This window comes from Bubalus kerabau, chromosome 15 (assembly GCF_029407905.1).
Source record: "Bubalus kerabau isolate K-KA32 ecotype Philippines breed swamp buffalo chromosome 15, PCC_UOA_SB_1v2, whole genome shotgun sequence".
NCBI classification, from domain to species: Eukaryota; Metazoa; Chordata; class Mammalia; order Artiodactyla; family Bovidae; genus Bubalus; species Bubalus kerabau.
Window position 1 is genome coordinate 2,118,182 of NC_073638.1, and position 18,510 is coordinate 2,136,691.

General features: G+C 39.2%; 1 protein-coding gene across 3 annotated transcripts in view; it reads right to left on the reverse strand.

Annotated features, from left to right (window-relative positions):
• GRIA4 (glutamate ionotropic receptor AMPA type subunit 4) overlaps positions 1–18,510 on the reverse strand; it is a 678,251-nt gene that overhangs the window by 168,054 nt on the left and 491,687 nt on the right. The window lies entirely within an intron of this gene.

An 18,510-nucleotide genomic window follows, 5' to 3' on the forward strand; every position in this document is an offset into this window, starting at 1 on the left:
CTTAGGTTTTGGATCATTGTGTTTTCATTCTTCTTCTTCCTTTTTTTTTTTTTTTTTTGGCCTCTGGATGTGTTTTATTTCTTCTTTCATTGACTCAGTGATGCATTTGTTGTTTAGTAGCATATTTTTAGCTTCCACAAGTTAGTGTGTGTGTGTTTTGCAGTTTTTTCTTGTAATTGAATTCTAGTCTCATAGCATTGTGTTAGAAAATATGTTTAATATACTTTCAGTTCAGTTCAGTCGCTCAGTTGGGTTCGACTCTTTGGGACCCCATGAATCGCAGCATGCCAGGCCTCTCTGTCCATCACCAACTTCCGGAGTTCACTCAGACTCACGTCCATCGAGTCAGTGACTTCTTAAATTTATGAAGCTTATTTTGTGCCCTAACATGTGATCCAAAATTGTGATGTAAAACTATTGATATCTACTTCAAACCTGAATGAAAGCCTTACTGAGTAGAGTATTTTTGGTCGCATGTTTTACTCTTTCATCATTTTAAATATATTGCACCACTCTCTTTTGGCCTGCAGAATTTCTATTTAAAAGTCAGCTGATAGCCTTATGGAAACTCCTTATTCATAATTTGTAACTTTTCACTTGCTGCTTGTAATATTCTTTATTATTAATTTTTTGCCACTTTAATTTCAGTGTGTCTTAATGTCGTCCTCTTTGTGCTGATCGTATCTGGGACCCTCTGTACTTTCTGTATGTGGATGTTTGTTTCCTTTCTTAGGTTAGGGAAGTTTCCAGCTCTTGTGTCTTCAAATGTATTCCCTGTCCCTTTCTCTCTTCTTCTGGGACTCCTATAATGCGAGTATTAGTAAGCCCCAGAGTTGCCCCAGAGTCTCTTAAAAATTCTGTTCAGTTTCAGTGATAACCACTACTCTGTCTTTCTGACTCATTCTTCTCATGATCTAATTAACTGTTGATTATTTTTGATATATTTTTGTTTCAGTTATTATATTCTTCACTCTGGTTTCATTTATTTATTTTATAATTCTTTTTTTCAAATTTTCACTGTGTTCAACCATTCTTACCCTGAATTATTTGAGCATTCTTATAATTATTACCTAAAATCTTTATTGGGTACATTGCTTATCTATATTACACTAGATTCTTCTCAGGTTTTATCTTGTTCACTCTTTAGAAATGCATCCCTTTGTCACCTCATTTTGCTTAATTATGTTTCTATTTCTATGTATTTGGTAGGTTGGTTGCATTTCTAGGTCTTTGGGAAGTGATCTTTTGTGAGAGATGTCCTATGCATCCCAGCAGTACACTCCCTTCCGTGGGTTGCATGGGGTCTTCTGTTGTGGGGTAACTAATGTGGGTGATCTGGTAAGCATGGCTGGTACCTATTCCAGTTGGTTGTCAGGACCTAACTTGTTTAGAAGCTTCCAGATACTGGTGAGTGAGTCCTGGTCATGAATTTGCTGGCTGTTTGGGGGAGACTGTCAGGGCTAGTGCTGGCACACTGGTGGGTGGATTCAAGGCCTGGGGTAAGTGGTTGTGGGGTCAAGTGTCCCTCATCTAATTTTGGCCTCTTTGTGGGAAAGGTCAGCTCCTGTAATGAGTGAATATTGGATCTGGGACGTCTCAAAGTTGGCATTGGTTCAAGGGTGAGTGGGGCTGGGTCCTATGGTGAGTGGTTGAGGAGCCCAAGTTGTCTTAAAACTGCTATTGGCTTACTGAATGCCAGGGCTGGAGCCAGATGGTTTTAGGGATAGTGCTTGCCTGCTTATGGATGGAGCTTTGTCCCTGAGTCTCTGGTTACAAGGCCCTGAGGATCTTGGACAGGTATCTGCCCACTGGTGGGCATGGGCAACTCCTGACACAACTGGCTGTGGTGTGCATGGTGTCCCTAAACTGATGTTGATCTGTTAATAGCTGAGTCCTTATGTCTCTGACTCAGGCTCCAGTGGTCCCAGACTTGTGTTGCCCAGGTAGTTCTGGGGCTAGAGGTGATTGCTGGCAGGCAGACCAGTCTTATGGAGTCCCAGAGTCTCTGAGTGTAGGGCTTTGGATGTCCTGGAGTTGATTTAAGCCTGCTTGTGGTCAGAGCCAGGACCCAGAGGCCTTGGGGCTGATGCCTGCCCAGCAGTGGGTTAGGCAGGTACTAGAGTTAATGTTCGCCCACTAGTGGGTTGAGTTAAGTCCTGGGGTCGTGGGCTCCAGGGCTCCAGGAATGCTGGGGCTAGTGCCAGCACACTGGTGAATGGGTCTGGGTCCTGGGATTTCTGGTGGGCAGGTTCCTAACCTAGGGTAGCTGGAGGCTCAGAGGACCCAGCCAACCTGCTAATATGTTGGCCTATGTCCCTGCCTGGATAGCTGGTTTGGCTGAGGTATCCCAGTATTGCTGTCAATGGACTGGTGGGCAAGGCCAGGTCCTGGAACAAATAAGCTAGAAGGAGAATTCAAAAATGGCACTTGCCAGCATCAGTGTTCATGTGGGAGACAGAGCTTCCCAAATTTGCTGCCAAAAGTGTAACTATCCTCTTGTTTGTGGATCACACACTGAGGATATGGGACTTGATTATATTGTGTCTCCGCCCCTTTTACCAGTCTTGTTGTGATTTCTTCTTTATATCTTTAATTGTAAATGATCTTTTCTGATAGTCTTTGGGTCTTTCTCATCAATAATTGCTTTGTACATAGTTCTCTTTGTAAAAACAGTCCTCATTGTGTTTCTTCGTTCTTCCTCTAAGTCCAGTGAGCATCTTTATAATTACTTTGAATTCTTAACTGGAAATTGCTTATCTACATTTTTCTTAGTTATTTTTTTGAAGTTCTGTCCTGTTCCTTTATTTGGAACATATTCTTTTGTTTTGTCATTTTACCTAACTCTGTTTTTATGCATTTGGCTACATCTCCCTGTTTTGAAAGAGTAGCCTTACATAGAAGATAGCCTTTGGAGTTCAGTAGAATGGCCTCCCTAGTCACTAGATCCAGGTCCTCCAGGAGTATCCTGTGTGTTGGCTCTGTTTTCCCTTCTGTTGTGGCTTAGTCTGTAAGAGTTAGTTTGTGGAGCTGCCTTTGGTGAGTCTGGCTCTAAGACCCAGCTATAACTATTATGAAAGTGCTCATATGCAAGTTTGACCCCTTCTGTGGAGCCACTTTGAGGGAATTGGTGCCATCCATGGGTGCCTGAATGGACTGGTGGAGTGGGGAGCCACTTTGGAGGGGCTCCAGTGCCTGCTGAGGGAGCCCACTGGATCTGCTTTGGAGGATTGCTGGTTGGATCTGGTTTGTACGTGAGCTCAAGGTGAAGTGAATGGTATTCGATTTTATGGGGATAATCAGAAATGGCATCTGACAGTGCTGGGCCAGCAAGGTAAAGGGTGAGGAAAACCTGTCCTCAACCTCTGTGCCCCAAAATGGTATCCACAAGTTCCTTTGTATTCAGAGAAAGTTCCAAAAGATCCCTGCCCTGCAGACATATGCCCTAAAATTAGTCAACTAATCTCCTTCATGACTGACATGTTTTTCAAACTCTTATCTCTGTGCTGGGAATTGGGAGAGAGAGTAAGTTTTTAAGTGTGCACCCTATAAGAGCAGATTCTCAGTTTCCTATAGCCTTCTGGCTCTCCTGGGAATAAGTCTTCCGGTTTTCAAAATCAAAGATTATGGGGGCTCATCTTCCCAAAGCAGGTTCCCAGGGTAGAGAGTCCAGTGTGGTGTTTGCACAGCTCATTCCTCAAGGAGGACTGCCAAGCATATGATACTCCTCCCAGCTATGAGTTGTAGTGATGGAGTGTGGATTCTGACCAGACCACGTCTCTGTCTCTCCTATCCATCTCAATGCGGCTTTTTCTCTTTAGTTGTGAAAGTCTTTCTGTTAGGCTTCAGATTGGTCTCAGAGATAGTTTCTCTATATGTAGTTGTAATTTTGATGTGTTTGTGGAAAAAGATGTGTCAAGGCTCTTCTTATTCTGCCACCTTGTCCTCATCCCTGAATAGAAATCGATTTAAATTTCTAAACAGTGCTTGGAAATTAGTAGGTACTGGATAGATGCTTGTTGAATAAATGAACAAATGGATGAATGTTGTATACATGTATAAGAAAGAAAAAAGGGAGAAAAATAAGATCAAAAAGGATTCAGGTAGTCCAACATTCATTGCAGCACTGTTCGCAATAGCCAAGACATGGAAGAAACCTAAATGTTCATAGATGGAGGAATGGATAAAGAAGATGTGGAATATTTATACAACGGAATATTACTCAACCATTAAAAATGGAATAATATATATTCCTAGTATACGTCCTATGATTTTAAAGGGAACGTCTTAGGGCAAGTACAAATACAATTTAAGCCCAGACTTTGGAAGTATGTAACAATAATTTGGTATGTGACCTTGAAAAAACCTTGAAAAACAGAAAAATAAATTCCCTGTGTCTTATCCTGATTTTTCTTCCATTTGCCAGGGATTATGTGAATCTATATTACTTTTCTTTCTTTCTCTCTCTGTCTCTCTCTCTCTCTTTTTTTTTTTTTCAAGAATAAGATCACTTTAATTTCCTGCCACGATCTGATCTTAAACTTGGTATTGCTTGTATATAAACTCAGAGGAAACCCAGAAAATCAGAAAGGGAGTATTGAATGATTACATAGTTAATATTAAGGGGAGAATTAGAAGTGAATTTGTTCCTTTACCTTTCTGACTGAATCAAAGTGATTAAAAAAAAATCTATCACTTTATTTACTGGCAGGTAGTTTGGGCTTCCCTGGTGGCTCAGAGGGTAAAGCATCTGCCTGCAACGCAGGAGACCTGGGTTCAATCCCTGGGCTGGGAAGATCCCCTGGAGAAGGAAATGGCAACCCATTCCAGTACTCATGTCTGGAAAATTCCATGGATGATAAAACCTGGTAGGCTACAGTCCATGGGATGGCAAAGAATCAGACACGACTGAGCAACTTCACTGGTTCACTAGTACACTTTATCACTGAACTATTTAATATACTCTAGAATTTATAAAGGATATTTATATGTATTTACAAGATTTACAAGATTCAAAAAAGTATCCTCAAAGGCATTGTGAATGTTTTGCTTATTTTTTGTTAATTGCACTGCCTTTTAAACATTTGAACAATAGATGTAAAATTCCACTGAACTAATCTATAAAGTTATCTTCCCTTTATCATTTAAAGAGAAATATTATTTGCTTTTCCCTAAACCATAGTGATACTTCTAAGCAGCTGTTTTCCATTTCAGGCTAGTAAAACGAAATTATTTTATATTTCTGAAATTATAAAGTAGATGTTTTAATGTACTTTTAAACTGAGGTTTTGAATATTTCTGACAATAAAAGAAACTATTCGAATAAATGTTCCTACAGCATCAACTAAAACAAATTTAGCTGATCACACTGTAATTCTAGAATTTGCAATTATTTTAAGCCAAAAAGTACATTTTTCTTTTTTAAAAAACGTATTCTTTGTTTTCTTTATTTTTCAATTTATCTTTTAAAAATTTATAAGAAAATTAGAAATGGCTACTACCATGGCAGCAGTGGATAAAAGACAATTAGAAACTCCTTTCTAACACCCAAAATTATGCTTATATTAGTTTGACTGAGATCGGTAAAAGCATCTTCATTTTTTATGAAAACAACAAAACCCATGCATTGTAATGGGACTTGTACATTCAAATCAATTTATTAAAAGTAAGATTAAGTAAAATTCTCCCTTTTTTGGATGTAACCTAATGTCCTTTAAATTTCTCTTACTTTTTTGTAGCGTCTGACAGCAAATCTTCTGACTATGTAAAGCTGCAAAAGGAGCTTTATAATGAAGCAAAAGTGGCAAACTCTGCCAGTACTACAGTGTGAGAAATTGCTGATATAATTTATCAGTTCAGTCCAGTCACTCAGTCGTGTCGGATTCTTTGCGACCCCATTTACTGCAGCACACCAGGCCTCCCTGTCCATCATCAACTCCCGGAGTTTTCTCAAACTCATGTCCGTTGAGTCGGTGATGCCATCCAACCATCTCATCCTCTGTCATCCCCTTCTCCTCCTGCCTTCAATATTTCCCAGCATCAGGATCTTTTCAAATGAGTCAGCTCTTTGCATCAAGTGGCCAAACTATTGGAGTTTCAGTTTCAATATCAGTCCTTAAATGAACACCCAGGGCTGATCTCTTTTAGAATGGACTGGTTGGATCTCCTTGCAGCCCAAGGGACTCTCAAGAGTCTTCTCCAACACCACAGTTCAAAAGTATCAATTCTTTGACACTCAGCTTTCTTTATAGTCCAACGCTCACATCCATACATGACTACTGTAAAAACCATAGATTTGACTAGACAGAACTTTGTTGGCAAAGTAATGTCTCTGCTTTTTAATATGCTGTTTAGGTTGGTCATAACCTTTCTTCCAAGGAGCAAGCCTCTTTTAATTTCAAGGCTGAAGTCACCGTCTTCTGTGATTTTGGAGCCCCCCCCCCCACCCGCCCCCAACCAAAATAAAGTCCATCACTGCTTCCACTGTTTCCCCATTTATTTGCTTTGAAGTGATGGGTCAGATGCCATGATCTTAGTTTACTGAATGCTGAGATTAAGCTAACTTTTTCACTCTCCTCTTTCACTTTAGTTCTTTGCTTTCTGCCATAGGGTGGTGTCATCTGCATATCTGAGATTATTGACATTTCTCCCTGCAATCTTGATTCCAGCTTGTGCTTCATTCAGCCCAGTGTTTCTCATGATGTACTCTGTGTATAAGCTATAGAAGCAGGGTGACAATTTATAGCCTTGATGTACTCCTTTCCTGATTTGGAACCAGTTTGTTGTTCCATGTCCAATTCTAACTGTTGCTTCCTGAGCTGCATACAGATTTCTCAAGAGGCAGGTCAGGTGGTTTGGTATTTCCATCTCTTTAAGAATTTTCCAGAGTTTGTTGTGATCCACACAGTCAAAGGCTTTGGCATAGTCAATAAAGCAGAAGTAGATGTTTTTCTGGAACTCTCTTGCTTTTTTGTTTATCCAACTGATGTTGGCAATTTATATGCTATAGTATATAATTAAATGCTGTAATAATGTGAGTGTCTGATTTGTTCCATTTAATCTTATGCATTGTTACTTTAATATATACAAATGAAACTCTTATGTCTTTTTCAGTTTATACAACAAACCATAGAACTACCAGATTTCCCATCATATTTAGTGGAGAAAATATTCTGGATAACAAAGTTTCTCAGGTAACTGAGAGCTTACCTTCAGAAACTCCAGGTCCTACTGTATGCTCTTCCCTTGAACACATAAAAACTCATTCAGACTCTCATTTATTTGACAATAATCTTTTGATCCTTTTTCATATTTCTGGGAATATATTGGTAAATAGTAACCATTGACCATGTTCTAATGGAGATATTTCAAAAGCAAAGACAACTGAAATAATGCAATACAAAGAATCCATTTTCCCGCTGTCTCCAATCTTTACCACTTCATCATAAACTACTGTGCCACTATAATTCTACATTTGCTTCCTGCTCGATACTTATCTGATAGAACTAGTATTTGTCTTCTGAGATTTTCGGATCTCCTTCTTTTTGCACTTGTTTCTATCTGGAATACTATTTGTTGTTTAGTCACTGTCATGTCTGACTCTTGTGACTCTATGGACTGTAGCCCACCAGGTTCTGTCCATGGGATTTCCCAAGCAAGAGTACTGGAGTGGGTTGCCATTTCCTTCTCCAGGGGATCTTCCTAATCGAGTGATGTAATCTCCTGCACTGGCAGGTGGATTCTTTCCTACTGAGCACTACTTTTTTTTCTATTCCTGGGAAAATGCAATGCCTTTTCAACTTAATATCTGTTTTCTCTGTGAAGTATATCTGACTGCTTTGATTATATTCAGTTTTATCTTCTGGGTTCCTGATATATTTTGTAATACCTCTGTTTCTGAACCCATGAAATTGTCTTGTAATTATTTATTCATGTTTCTGAGTTTCCAGCTTCAGTGTAAGCATTCTCAGTGTAGGGACCTTGCTTTGGTCATCTTTGTACATAGAGCACTGCAGTGCCAATAGTGATGTCTGGCACATAAATGATGAATTAATATGATAGGAATCTAGTGAAGAATTGTCTACTCTACTGCTGTTGATTCATTCCTACTGTTAGAATGTGTGCGGTTTAATTCTATAGATGATTCAAATAATCGAAGCTATTATCTCCAATTATCAGATTTCTTCTTAAGCGACTACTTCTTATAACTGAAACTAGATTTTCTATTCTCTTTGTGCTTTTTTGTCTCATCTGTCCCTTACTTTTTTGTTTTTGATGTTTTCTATTAAAATTTTAGTGTGAAAAAATGACCTTATGGCAATTAGCTGGTAACTAAAATGCTTATTTCCTTCTAGATATTGATGTAGCCAATTATGGCATAAGAAAGCAGGCTACATAAGCATTTTTTTATGTTTTATTCAGAGATCAGAGGTTTTTTGAAAGCTGAGATGTATTGGGTAGAGTTCTACATATAGTACAATTCTTTATGTTAGAGAATTCTGAAAATTTGTAAATGCAGACTCCAAATAATCAGATTTTATCTGTTGTCAGACATTGAGTAATTTGCTAAAAATCCTATCTGGGGTGTGACACCTCACTTAGGTCGTGCTAGATAAGTAGGTAGCCTTGGATTTAGAATAAGTTAAGTTGGGGCTAGCATTTGCACTTAGTAACATTTCATTACTTGTGTGCAAACAGCCAAATTTCTATTTGTGAGGAATTTTCTTTTTTCTAATTGAAATAGAATTATTGGCTTCTTTTGGTGATGTAACCAACCTCTGAGAGGTCAGTCATTGTTTTTAGGCTTTTTTTTTTTTTTTTTTTTTTTTTAATTTGCAAGCTGTATGAAAATGTCATGGGGTTTGCCAATTATCTGAGTATCTAATGGGACACTGAATTTCCCTTTTATGTTGTGAAAGTGAGAATACTGTTGAAAGTATTTTTACCAACTAGCTTGAGGTATGCAATAAAGAGGCGGTTTGAGATACTTGTGAGCCAAAAATACTTGTTTAGACCCCTTAAATACATCCTATGGCCAAATAAATAAATTGTCCTAAGGCCAATATAGCTCCATTTCTCTATCAAGTGTTTTTTCTAACATCATCTATTGAATAAGAACTGGCACTCATAGCCAAATTCCTGAGATGCTTGATCATCTTTTATGTATTGTACTTCTAAAAGAAGTAATAAATTTTAGTAGGATTTTAGCAAATGCTTTTGATTTGAGCCTTAGTTCACTAATAAGAGTTACTAACTGTAGTAGTTTTGCTCATCAGTTTACCTTCAGCAGAGCATAGTGTCTGACCTAAATAAAGTTGAAACTCAATAAATATCTGTAAAATGAATGAATATACAGAAAAGGCCACTTGATTGATATTTTATTTCATGCTTCTTTTCAAGGCATGCTGCATGCTTAGTCGCTTCAGTTGTGCCTGACTCTCTGTGACAACATGGACCATGGCTTGCCAGGCTCCTCTGTCCATAGGATTCTCTAGGCAAGAATACTGGAGTGGGTTGCTATTTCCTTCTCCAAATTTCAAGGTATAGCTTACTTGTAAAATTATATATTGGTTCAGGATCAATGACAATTATCAAGAAATCTTCATTGGAAATGGCATTATTGACTTTGAGAGTGAGCAGAGTATTTCAAGATCATCTCAGCCCAATGATCCTTATGTAAAGTGAGGCAAATAAGAGTCATTGGTGCCAAGTTATTCCACTTACTTTTTAAACATTAACAATTGGAGAGGGGCTGTCTTAAGATGGTGGAGGAATAGGATGGGGAGACCACTTTCTCCTCCACAAATTCATTGAAAGATAATTTGAATGCTGAGTAAATTCCACAAAACAACTTATGAACCCTGGTGGAGGACACCAGGCACCCAGAAAGGCAGCCCATTCTCTTCAAAAGGAGGTAGGACAAAATATAAAAGATAAAAAGAGAGACAAGAGAGTTAGGGACAGAGACCCATCCTAGGAGGGAGTCGTGAAGGAGGAGAAGTTTCCAAACAGCAGGAAACCCTCTCACCAGTGAGGAGCTTTGGAATCTCTGAGGGTAACATAACTGGGAGGGAAAAAAAAAAAAAAAAACAAACCCACAACTATGCGCCTAACTGCAACTCCCTGCGGAGAAGTAGCCCAGATACTCTCCTCTGCCAGCAGTGAGTGGGAGCTGAACAGGGAGGTGTGGGCTGCATGCTTAGGGTAACCACTGGGCCTGAATGCCCTGGGGGAAATCTGAGGGAGCTAATGTGACATAGCAACCCAAACTGTGGGATAGCCAGAGAGAGAGAAAAAAAGAGAGAGAGAGAACTTTCCTATGAAAAGCTCTAACCTAAGGCACTGCAAGCCTGCTCACAGAACAAAGGACTGAGTGAATACCAGAGGAGAGCTAGACTGGCCCACCCACCGCGGGAGGCAGAGAGGTAGGTGGCTGACAGTCAAAGCCAGAATGCAAGGGGCAAACTCGGCCCCAGAGATGGCATCTTCCACCAAACTGTGAGCAGGTTCCCCATTGCTAACCAAGTCTTTCTGGGATTCTGGGAGGTTGACATCTGCCAAGAAAGTCACAGCCAGAGATCAGCTCCTCAGAGGAGACTGAGTAAATCTCACAGCACACAGCACACCTGAGACAACACTACCGCTGCACACCCAGGAAACAGAGCGGCTGGGACAGGGGCGGTGATAAGACACATCACCCAGCTAGGAGAGTGTGCTCACCAAGCACCTGGTCGCCTGAGCTGCCCAGACCTAGGAAGGGCACAAAATGCAGTCCCAACTGAGTCTGTGCCTTTGTGGAGTACCCAAAAACATGAATCAGAGTGGCTTAGACCTGGGAAATGCACGCAACCCAGGGCCAGCTTTAGACAGTTCCCCTGCAGAGCAACCTGGAGCCTGAGCAGTGTAGACACAGAAGGCATACACGCTGTGAGTGGGGGCAAACCCAGTGTGGCCCAGACACTGTGAGCACTACCCACATATGCCAGTGATATTTGTTTGCAGTGTTTCTTTCTCCCCAGAGCACAATTGAACAAGTGAGCCTAAATAAGTGACCACTTTCACCTCCTTGCATCAGGGTGGAAAATAGACACCGAAGAGACTTGCAAACAGAGGAAGCCAAAATAAAGAAGAAACCACTTTGGAAGTGATAGGTGCAACAAATTAAAGCCTTGTAGTTAGCACTGACTACATTGGAAGGGGCTTATAGACCTTGAGAAGAAGTATAAGCTAGAACAAGGAACTATCTGAAACTGAACTGTCACCACACTGCCCTCAACAGCTCCAGAAAAATTCCTAGATATATTTTACTATTATTATTTTTTAAAAGTTTTTCTAAATTTTTAAGTTCTTTATTGTTCCTTTAATTTTTATTTTTATAACTTACTATTATCTTGCAAAAAAGAGACCCTATTTCTAAAGCAAATTTCAAATATATATATTTATAATTTTTCTGAAAATTTTTTTTTAAATATTGTATTTTTGAGAGCATAACCTCTACTCTAGATTTTTAATCTTTGCTTTTTGGTATTGTCAATTTTATATCTTTAAGAATCCAATCTTCAGTACCCATTACTACTTAGGAGTGTGATTACTGACTTGATTGCTCTCTCCCCCTTTTAACTCTCCTTCTTCTCCCCCCAGGTCACCTCTATTTCCTCCTTCATCTTTCTCTTCTCTACCCAACTCTGTGAATCTCTTTGGGTGTTCCAGGCTGTGGAGAACACTTAGGGAACTGATTACTGACTAGATCTGTCTCTCTTCTTTTGACTCCCCCTCTTCTCTTCCTGGTCACCTCTATCTCGTCCCTCCCTCTTCTCTTCTCTATGTAACTCTGTGAACCTCTCCAAGTGTTCCAGACTGTGGGGAGCACATAGAGAATTGATTACTGGCTAGATTGCTCTCTCCCCTTTTGATTACTCCTCTTCTCCTCCTGGTCACCTCTATCTCCCTCTTCCCTCTTCTCTTCTCCATGTAACTCTGTGAACCTCTCTGGGTGTCCCTCACTGTGGAGAATCTTTTCACCATTAACCTAGATGTTTTATCATTGGTGCTGTATGGATGAAGAAGTCTTGAGGCTACTGTAATAATAAGACTGAAATCCAGAGGCAGGAAGCTTAAATCCCAAACTCGAGAACACCAGAAAACTTCTGAATGCAGGGAACATTAATAGACAAGAGCTCATCAAAAGCCTCCATACCTACACTGAAACCAAGCTCCACCCAAGAGCCAACAAGTTTCAGAGAAAGACATACCAAGCTAATTCTCCAACAACACAGGAGCATAACCTTGAGCATTAAAATACAGGCAGCCAAAAGTCACACCAAACCCACAGACACCTCAAAACTCACTACTGGACACTTCATTGCACTCCAAAGAGAAGAGCAACAGCTCCACCCACCAGAACACAGATGCAAGCCTTCCTAACCAGGAAACCTTGACAAGCCACTCGTTCAACTCCACCCACAGGGAAGAATCTTCACAATAAAGAGGAATCACAAAATTTCAGCATACAGAAAGGCCACTCCAAACACAGCAATCTAAACAGATGAAAAGGCAGAGAAATATTCAGCAGGTAAAGGAACATGATAAATGCCCACCAAACCAAACAAAAGAGAAGGAGATAGGGAGTCTACCTAAAAAAGAATTCAGAATAATGATAGTAAAAGTGATCCAAAATCTTGAAAACAAAATAGAGTTGCAGATAAATAGTCAGGAGACAAGGATTGAGAAGATGCAAGAAATGTTTAACAAGGAATTAGAAGGAATAAAAGAGAGTCAATCAATTATGAATAATGCAATAACTGAGAGCAAAAGCACTCTGAAGGAAACCAACAATAAAATAAGAGATGCAGAAGTTAGGATAAATGAGGTGGAAGATAGAATGGTAAAAATAAATGAAGCAGAGAGGAAAAGGGAATTAAAAGAAATGAGAACAACCTCAGAGACATCTGGAGCAATGCCAAATGCCTCAACATTCGAATCATAGGCGTCCCAGAAGAAGACAAAAAGAAAGGCAATGAAAAAATACTTGAGGAGATAATAATTGAAAACTTCCCTAAAATGAGGAAGGAAAGAGTCACCTAAGTCCAAGAAACCCAGAGAGTCCCAAACAGGATAAACCCAAGGCAAAACACACCAAGACACATATTAATCAACTTAACAAAGATCAAACACAAGGAACAAACATTAAAAGTAGCAAGGGAAAAACAACAAATAACACACAAGGGGGTTCCCAGAAGGATAACAGCGGATCTTTCAATAGAAACTTTTTATACCAGAAGGGAATGGCAGAACATACTTAACGTGATGAAAGAGAAAAACCTACAACCCAGATTACTGTACCCAGCAAGGATCTCATTCAAATATGAAGGAGAAATCAAAAGCTTTACAAGCAAAAGCTGAGAGAATTCAGCACCACCAAACCAGCTCTTCAACAAATGCTAAAGGATCTTCTCTAGACGGGAAACACAGAAAGGGTGTATAAACTCGAACTCAAAACAACAAAATAAATGGCAATGGGATCATGCTTATCAATAATTACCTTAAATGTAAATATGTTGAATGCTCCAATCAAAAGACAAAGACTGGCTGAATGGATACAAAGACAAGACCCCTATATATGGTGTCTACAAGAGGCCCACCTCAAACCTAGGGACACATACACTCTGAAAGTGAAGGTCTGAAAAAAGATATTTCATGCAAATGGAGACCAAAGAAAGCAGGAGTAGTAATACTTATATCAGATAAAATAGACTTTTAAATAAAGGTCATGAAAAGAGACAAAGAAGGACACTGCACACTGATCAAAGGATCAACCCAAGAAGAAGATATAACAATTATAAATATATATGCACCCAACATAGGAGCACTGCAATATGTAAGGCAAATGCTAACAGGTATGAAAGGGGAAATTAACAGTAACACAATAATAGTGGGATATTTTAACACCCCACTCACACCTATGGATAGATCAGTTAAACAGAAAATAAGCAAGGAAACACAACTTTAAGTGATTCAATAAACCAGTTAGACCTAATTGATATCTATAGGACATTTCAACCTAAAAACAATGAATTTCAACTTTTTCTGAAGTGCACATGGAACCTTCTCCAGGACAGATTACATCCTGGGCCATAAATCTAGCCTTGGTAAATTCAAAAAAATTAAATCATCTCAAGCATCTTTTCTGATCACTATGCGGTAAGATTAGATGTCAACTTCATGGGAAATAGATGGGGAAACAATGGAAACAGTGTCAGACTTTGTTTTTTGGGCTCCAAAATCACTGCAGATGGTGACTGCAGCCATGAAATTAAAAGACGCTTACTCCTTGGAAGAAAAGTTATGACCAACTTCGATAGCGTATTCAAAAGCAGAGACATTACTTTGCCAACAAAGGTCCGTCTAGTCAAGGCTATGGTTTTTCCTGTGGTCATGTATGGATGTGAGAGTTGGACTGTGAAGAAAGCTGAGTGCTGAAGAATTGATGCTTTTGAACTGTGGTGCTGGAGAAGACTCTTGAGAGTCCCTTGGACTGCAAGGAGATCCAACCAGTCCATCCTAAAGGAGATCAGCCCTGGGTGTTCTTTGGAAGGAATGATGTTAAAGCTGAAACATCAGTACTTTGGCCACCTCATGCGAAGAGTTGACTCACTGGAAAAGACTCTGATGCTGGGAGGGATTGGGCGCAGGAGGAGAAGGAGACGACAGAGGATGAGATGGCTGGATGGCATCAGTGACTCGATGGACGTGAGTTTGAGTGAACTCCGGGAGTTGGTGATGGACAGGGAGGCCTGGCATGCTGAGATTCATGGGGTCACAAAGAATAGGACACTACTGAGTGACTGAACTGAACTGAACTGAACAGGAAAAAAAACTATTAAAAATCCAAACATATAGAGGCTAAACAGCACATTTCTGAATAACCGACAAGTCACAGAAGAAATAGAAAAAGAAGTCAAAATATGCATAGAAACGAATGAAAATGAAAACAAAATAACCCCAAATCTATGGGATACATTAAAAGCCGTGCTAAAGGGAAGGTTCATAGCAATACAAGGTTACTTCAAGAAACAAGAGAAAAATCAAAGAAATAACCTAACTCTACACCTAAAGCAACTAGTAAAAGAAGAAATGAAGAGCCCTAGGGTTAATAGAAGGAAATAATTCATAAAAATTATGGCAGAAATCCGGAAGATCCCCTGGAGAAGGAAGCAACCCACTCCAGTATTCTTGCCTGGGGAATCCCATGGACAGAGGAGCCTGGTGGGCTACAGTCCATGGGGTCGCAGAGAGTCGGACATGACTGAGCGACTTTACTTTCTTTTCTTTCTTAAATGCAAAAGAAACAAAGGAACCCATAGCAAAAATCAACAATGCTGAAAGCTGGTTCTTTGAGAAGATAAATAAAATAGACAAATAATTATCCAGATTCATCAAAAAAAAAAAAAAAAGAATCATATCAACAAAATAAGAACTGAAAAATGGAGAAACCACAACAGACAACACAGAAATACAAAGAATCATAATAGACTACTATCACCACCTGACCTGCCTCTTGAGAAATTTGTATGCAGGTCAGGAAGCAACAGTTGGAACTGGACATAGAACAACAGACTGGTTCCAAATAGGAAAAGAAGTATGTCAAGGCTGTATACAGTCACCCTGCTTATTTAACTTATATGCAGAGTACATCATGAGAAACGCTGGGCTGGAAGAAACACAAACTGGAATCAAGATTGCTCGGAGAAATATCAATAACCTCAGATATGAAGATGACACCACCCTTATGGCAAAAAGTGAAGAGGAACTAAAGAGCATCTTGATGAAGGTGAAAGAGGAGACGGAAAAAGTTGGCTTAAACTCAACATTCAGAAAACAAAGATCATGGCATCAGGTCCCATTACTTCATGGCAAATAGATGGGGAAACAGTGTCAGACTTTATTTTTTTGGGCTCCAAAATCACTGCAGATGGTGATTGCAGCAATGAAATTAAAAGACACTTACACCTTGGAAGGAAAGTTATGACCAACCTAGACAGCATATTACAAGTCAGAGACATTACTTTGCCAACAAAGGTCCATCTAGTCAAGGCTATAATTTTTCCAGTGGTCATATATGGATGTGAGAGTTGGACTGTGAAGAAAGCTGAACGCCAAAGAATTGAGGTTTTGAACTGTGGTGTTGGAGAAGACTCTTGAGAGTCCCTTGGACTGCAAGGAGATCCAACCAGTCCATTCTGAAGGAGATCAGCCCTGGGATTTCTTTGGAAGGAATGATGCTAAAGCTGAAACTCCAGTACTTTGGCCATCTCATGCGAAGAGTTGACTCATTGGAAAAGACTCTGGGAGGGATTGGGGGCAGGAGGAGAAGGGGACGACAGAGGATGAGATGGCTGGATGGCATCACTGACTCGATGGACATGAGGGTGAGTGAACTCCGGGAGTTTGTGATGGACAGGGAGGCCTGGCGTGCTGCAATTGATGGGGTCGCAAAAAGTTGGACATGGCTGAGTGACTGATCTGATCTGATCTGAGCAATTATATGCAAATAAAATGGACAATTTGGAAGAAATGGATGGATTCCTAGAAAAGTATAACTTTCCAAAGCTGAACCAAGAAGAAATAGAAGATTTTAACAGACCCATCACAATCACAGAAATCAAAATTGTAATCAGAAATCTTCCAACAAACAACAGTCCAGGACCAGACGTCTTCACAGCTGAATTCTACCAAAAATTTAGAGAGGAGCTAACACCTATCCTACCAAAGCTCTTCCAGAAATTTGCAGAGGAATGTAAGCTTCTAAACTCATTCTTTGAGGCCACCATCACCCTAATACCAAAACCAGACAAAGATGCCACAAAAAAGAAAAGTACAGGCCAATATCACTGATGAACACATATGCAAAAATCCTTAACAAAATCCTAGCAAACAGAATCCAACAACATATTAAAAAGATCATACACCATGACCAAGTGGGCTTTATCCCAGGGATGCAAGGATTCTTTAATATCCACAAATCAATCAATGTGATACCCCACATTAACAAATTGAAAGATAAAAACCATATGATTATCTCAATATAAGCAGAGAAAGCCTTTGACAAAATTCAACATCCATTTATGATAAAAAACCTCCAGAAAGCAGGGATAGAAGGAACATACCTAAACATAATAAAAGCCATGTATGATAAACCCATATCCTCAATGGTGAAAAATTGAAAGCATTTCCCCTAAAGTCAGGAACACGACAAGGGTGCCCACTTTCACCACTATTATTCAAAATAGTTTTGGAAGTTTTGGCCACAGCAATCAGAGCAGACAAAGAAATAAAAGGAATCCAGATTGGAAAAGAAGAAGTAAACCTCTCACTGTTTGCAGATGACAAGATCCTCTACATAGAAAACCCTAAAGACTCCACCAGAAAATTACTAGAGCTAATAAATAAATACAGTAAAGCTGAAGGATATAAAATTAACACAGAGAAATCCTTTGCATTCCTATACACTAACAATGAGAAAATAGAAAGATAAATTAAAGAAACAACTCCATTCACCATTGCAACGAAAAGAATAAAATACTTAGGAATATATCTACCCAAAGAAACAAAAAACCTACATATAGAAATCTGTAAAACATTGATAAAAAAATTAAAAAATGACAGTAATAGATTGAGAAATATACCATGTTCATGGATAGGAAGAATCAATATAGTGAAAATGAGTATACTGCCCAAGGCAATCTATACTTTCAATGCAATCCCTGTCAAGCTACCAACACTATTTTTTTTTTTTTTTAGAGAACTGGAACAAATAATTTCACAATTTGTATGGAAGTCCAAAATCCTCGAATAGCCAAAGCAATCATTTGAAAGAAGAATGGAACTGGAGGAATCAACCTGCCTGACTTCAGACTATACTACAAAGCTACAGTTATCAAGATAATATGGTACTGGCACAAAGACAGAAATATAGATCAATGGAATGAAATAGAAAGCCCAGAGATAAATCTATGCACCTATGGACACCTTATCTTTGACAAAGGAGGCAAGAATATACAATAGAGAAAAGACAATCTCTTTAACAAGTGGTGCTGGGAAAACTGGTCAACCACTTGTAAAAGAATGAAACTAGAACACTTTCTTAGACCATACACAAAAATAAACTCAAAATGGATTAAAGATCTAAATGCAAGACCAGAAACCATAAAACTCCTAGAAGAGAACATAGGCAAAACACTCTCCGACATAAATCACAGCAAGATCCTCTATGACCTACCTCTCAGAGTAGTGGAAATAAAAGCAAAAATAAACAAATGGCACCCACTTAAACTTAAAAGGTTTTGTACAAAGAAGGAAACTATAAGCAAGGTGAAAAGACAGCCTTCAGAATGAGAGAAAATAATAGCAAATGAAGCAACGGATAAAGAATTAATCTCAAAAGTATACAAGCAGCTCCTGCAGCTCAATACCAGAAAAATAAATGACCCAATCAAAAAATGGGTCAAAGAACTA